This window comes from Acomys russatus, chromosome X, assembly GCF_903995435.1.
Source record: "Acomys russatus chromosome X, mAcoRus1.1, whole genome shotgun sequence".
Lineage (NCBI taxonomy): Eukaryota > Metazoa > Chordata > Mammalia > Rodentia > Muridae > Acomys > Acomys russatus.
In genome coordinates this window covers 115,465,540-115,471,361 of record NC_067169.1, presented here as the reverse complement: position 1 = coordinate 115,471,361, position 5,822 = coordinate 115,465,540, and positions in this window count along the sequence as shown.

The window sequence follows — 5,822 nt, the reverse complement described above, 5'->3', positions numbered from 1 at the left end:
CAGAGGTATTCGCATGTAATGGGATTACCAATACAGTTACCTGCTTGTTCTGTAGCATGAATTCATGTAAGTATAGAATGACTTAACTTATCAGTCTCCCTTTCATATAGGTCTGCTTCATTTTGACCTCTTCCAAAGAGGATGTATAATATTATCATTAGCAAAGAACATATAATCATTATGTAATTGAAATCAAAACAAGATTGTATAGTACTAAATGTCCTTCTCTAGGCTCTGTGGTGCCTTATGCATAGGCTAGGTTTCTAGCTGTTTCCTGAGAAAATGTACCCTATTTTAGAGACAAGCCAGTTGCTTGAGCTAAAGAAAAGGCATTAAGCTTTAAATAAACTTTATATAAACTCACAATCAATTTAGAATTTATGCATACCCTAGGAATCTGGTACTTGGGTTTTACATTTTTGAGGGTATTTTGGTTTCACCCCTTCTCTCCACAGGGGATGAACTCTTCTACCTTTTAAGCATATGAATTGTAGCCCTTGAGTTTCTGGGACATAACTAGGCTGATGTGTACTCTGTCACCTTTAAGTCCTTTGTGTCTCTTTGTATCAGATGTGACCACCACCTGTCTTCTGTGAAAGTGGCTCACATTTAGAGGGATAAGCCAGCTGATAGAGAAGTGACACCTCAATTCAGTCAGCATACAAAAGTTTTTGACATGAGATGCATGCTGCTTTCATGTCTTTCCCTCTGTCCAACCTTGGATCCTTACATAGACCAATGGAACATATCTTTTAGGCTAGTTACCCTTTTCACCAGTTCTCCTGGGGAAGTTCCGCTTTTAGGGAGGTTGGCAGAAGTATAATATTACCATTACCAAAGAGCCTACAATCAATATCCAATTGAAATAAAAACAAGATTATATAGTTCTAAATGTCTTTCTCTAGGCACTATGGCACCTGATATTTAAGCCAGGCAGCTACCTATTTCCCAAGAGAAAACTTAGAGACAAGCTGCTTGTGCAGAGCAAAAGAAAAGGCATTAAGTTTTAAATAAACTTATATTTATGTTAGTATTTCCTTACATAAACCTAACATTGATGTGTATCAATTCTTTAGATCTGTAAGAATATATAAGCTATTATTGAGAAAAAGGAACTTACATATTAAATTTAAGGAAAAAATATTATTTTCAATTCTAGGTTGTCTCTCCAACTAACTTATAGCAGGGCATCATGGCCCAACTTACTCTGGAGACTAGGCTGGTCTAGAACTCACATGACCCATCTGTCTCTGTCTCATTGTGTCAGTATTAAGGGTGTGTGCCACCACTACCTGGTTCAAATATTTTATCTCAATTCTAGTCAAAATCTTCAGAAACCTCAAGCAAAAATTAAGTGAGTTAACAAAAACAAAAACATTCAAAATTTTGGGTCAGTTGTGCCAGTTTAGGCTTCAGTAAGTGAAGCCCTGTCCATCAGCCCTTAGAATTCAGTTATTGTTAATTCACATAGGTGGATCCTTTCCAGAAAGAGCTGACAAACACCTTGGACTTAATACCCAGTCAGCAACAAGAAAATCAAACCTTGTACAGAAACCTAATTAGCTAATCAATGCTACTGAATCTATGCATATGAGAAAAGCCTACAGCCATTGCTTTTGTAAACCAGAATAATTCCTAATGAAAGTATGCACAGAGATAAATTTAGTCATAAACTCTCAAGGAAACTTCTCTTTGCAACAGGAGACCATTATAGAAAACCTGCATCCTTCATGCCATAGCACCAAGTGCTTCATTTACTGTTCCTCATCAGAACAAGACAGCTCCCAGGACACCTTTGAAGAAAGCTTCCGATCACAATTGGTCCAGCATTTTAGACTGTCCCACACAGGACTCTAAGTATGGAATTTCTCAACATTTAGAAACTGGACCACAAATGCTATTCCTAGCATGTTTAACCATTTTCCCAATTATATTTGCGCCCGTTCAAATGTATTACTCATCCCAAATTAGCCAGAAGAAACATTAAGAGAATGATGCCCATTTCCTTTAAGCGGGGATTGGGGGGATTGGGTATGTTTTTTGGTTACTTTCTTGGCCTATAGAGGGTTATTTTTCAATGGGAGTTGATTATTGGTCTGATTTAGAGAGAAAACAAGGCTAGACTCAGGGATGTCTCTTTCCCTTTATCTTCCATTTGTAGGTTTGGAGATAGGGTTTGAAAAGAAAGAAGGGGGAATATAGAAATACATAGGGAAGATAGAACAAAAAGTAGATTAGTGACTCCACTCTTCTACTTAATGCCTTAATTGTTGCTCACAAGTTTCTTTTTAATTCACTGGAATAGGATTTTGTATATTGATGCAAAATAAGTTTAATTTTAGATACAGTGGTGTAGAATTCAAATTTAAGGTTATTCTTTAAAAATATTTTACATATGTATATATGTACATGTCTACTCTAATATGTGGTATTGTAGCAATATAACTCAATTATAATATGAGGTTTACTTCCAATACTTTGAAAGTGCTCTTGGGGGCTGTTTAGCATAAATAAGTTATACAAGTAAATTGTTAGTTGTTCAAATCATGGGCATATAAATTACCAGTCTATTTTTATCACAAGAATATACATCTTAGATGCAACAGATAGATATGATTATATAGAAATTTAAGGTAAAATAGATAAGGTCTTCAAAAACCTCAGAGACATACAGAATATGGCATTTAATTTTTTGCTATTATTTTAAAGATTCATTGACAATAAAACAGGTTAAATCCTGGAAACACCCAACCTACATCAAAGAAGATAATGAGCATCAAAGAACCTCCTTATGGAGATAGCTTCAAGTGTGGCAAACAAGCCACTGGGTGAAATGTCCTCGTTTCTGCCACAGACAGAATTCTGCCTAAAATTGTGCAAGCTTGGATGCATGCAGAGTCGACAGCCAAACTCTACCAAGACAGGGTAAGCAAGTTCCCAATAGTTCCTGCCTCACAAATATGTCTATCAGATATATTAGGCCAGAAGGCTGAAGAAGATGCTCTAATATAACAGATAGCTTTGGGTGACTATTCCGGTAGAAAACTGTCGCTGTCATCTTCTCATTTGGGAAGCTGCTAACCTTCACTCCCAGTATACTCAAGTAATTATTTTATTCCTTCTCAAGTTTCAGATGGGGTTGAAGACCAAATAGTTTAGTTTTACACTTCAGCTTAGTTGTTTAGGGATTAAGATGTTTTAGGTCTAGATAGATGTTTTAAGTTGATAATGATGAGATATGATAGATATTGATATATATTCAGAATTTTAGATGCACCAAGATAAGATGTTTTCTTCAAAGTTGCCAAATACAAATAGCCAAAACACTAAGAATGCAAATTTTATGTAATTCCTGATTGTTTCATGGTCCTTCTTACTGTAGATAGTTTATTGTGTGTGTATATATGTAATAATAAAAATGTATATGTAAAAGATTTAAAAATGTTTAAAAAATATTCTAAAAAAGAAAGGAAAGAAAACCACAACAAATCAGAATGCAGAGTTGTTGAAACCTGTCCCAGTAGATACAACTACAAAATATTCTAGCACTGAAAGTTCAGGGCACATTGTGTATGATGTTTAGGGAAGATTTTAAGAATCAAAAGTCAGAGTGTTTGTGGGGAAGTCATGCATCCCTCTAGTGTCAGAAGCTATATACATAAACTCTCATCAACATGATTGTTCAATAATAAGCATAGCAAGGACTACATCAATAGACAGAAAGTCAAAGAATGCTGATACCGGGGGAAATTGCTTATACAATACAAAATTGTCAGTCCCGGAAACATACATACAAGTAACATTATAAAGACTAAACATATATTCCCATAATAACAATTAATGAAAAAAGAGGTTATGACTTTAAAAGCAATTAAAGAATGTATGGGAGGATCTGGAGGGAAGAAAGGGAAGGAAGATTTTATATTTTTCAAAACTAAAAGAATGTGGAGTAATTTTTCCCTATTTACCAAATGAACAAATAATTTTACTATTGGAGAATGGCTGGCCTTCAAAATTAATCTGATATCAATATCCTCCCTTTTTTATAATCTTGAGACCTAGAGAGAATCAGCAACTTTCTTGGTGTCAGATATGTGATCATAGAGGTGAAAACATTTTTCCCTAAATACACTTTCTTCTTTTAACACAGAATATATAAAGGTGATTTTTAGAATTGGTTTTCTTCTCTCTACCACTGGTTTAAGATTGAAGTCAAGGAATTAAAAAAGGAAAAAGTATTGCATTAGCTTTCACACAGCTTTTGTTGAGGGGAAAAGGGTATCTTTTATTGAGAGTATGTATAAGACATAAAATATGGGGAATTTTCACACAATTAGACATAGACTTTGAAGCATCATGGGTAGCATTCTTTCCTGCTGATTCATAGCCTGAAATTCTAATGGGAACAGTGTAAATGTATTACATCTGTTTTGCTTGCCTTTTAAAAGTTGAACTGCAGCTTTCTCCTCAAACTGCTGACATTGTGAAGGTATATGACCTTTTCTGTGCTAGATAGTCAAATGAGTTTTAAAATTTTGCACACTTAAATGTGTATGCTGCCATGCTTCCGTCCATGATGATAATGAACTAAACCGCTGAAACCAAACCCAAATGAATCTTTTTTTTTTTATAAGAAAAAAAGGCTTGCATTGCTTCAGCTTCCAAATCATTTGAGCTGATTCAGATTGCTTTAAATCATTTATCTTTGGTACATGAATTAGTGTAGTCTCTAAATTAATGAAACCTAAACTTACCAAATATATTTTGTCAAATAAAATGTTTTATTCTGATTGAGCTCATCACAGGTATCTTTCATTTAGAAATGCTTCAAACATGATAATAGAAACAATAAAATAGCACATAATTTATCAGTTAAGCATAAGAAGCTTAATATTCAACTATATTTTTCAGATTAAATTTACTGTGAAATATTCATGTAGCATAATAGTTGTACTAGTATACATTCCCACTAAGTAAAGGAGCAATGGAGTTAAAAAGTTGATTTTACATAACAGAAGAAAATATTTACATACAATATTAGTTAATATTCAACATTTATAAGTAACTCAATTCAGTAAAAATAGTACAACTGAAATCATCTAAAAATCAGAATAATTATCATACTATTATACATGAATTATAAGTGGCCAAACTAATGTACACAACAATACTCACTATACCTAACCACAAGGAAATTTTAGTTCAAAAACAAAAGGAGATACCATCTCACTACGATTTTGAGTATTTATTTCTCAAGATATTAAAAGAAGATTCCTTCATTTTATTCAACATTGTCTTAAAACTTATTAAACTCTTTGTATTCATATTTTGATAATTGTTTGAACTACTTTATTCACTGTGATAACTCTGTTTCATGTGATTTTAACACAGTAGCTATATGTTCACATGTATTTTATAAGGTATTATTACTATAATTATTCATATCTCATAGGCAAAGCCTAAAACATGAAGAACTTATTGAAAATATTCTCCACCATTGAGCGGAGAGTGAGATCTGACTCTCACATGAACTCTGGTGCCCCTTTTCTGACCATGTCCCCCAGATGGGGAGGCCTGGCGGAACTGAGAGGAAGGATAGCAAGTTACCAAGAAGAGACTCGATATTCTAAGAGCATATATAGGGGGAGGAGGTCTCCCTCAATCACAGACATAGGGGAGGGGAGAAGGGGGGGAAGGGGGAGGGAGGGAGGAATGGGAGGAAACAGGGGAAGGGCTAACAATCGAGATGTAACATGAATAAATTAATAAAATTTTAACAAATTCCCATTTCTTACAGATTATAAGTAGTAGAGGGTGAATTT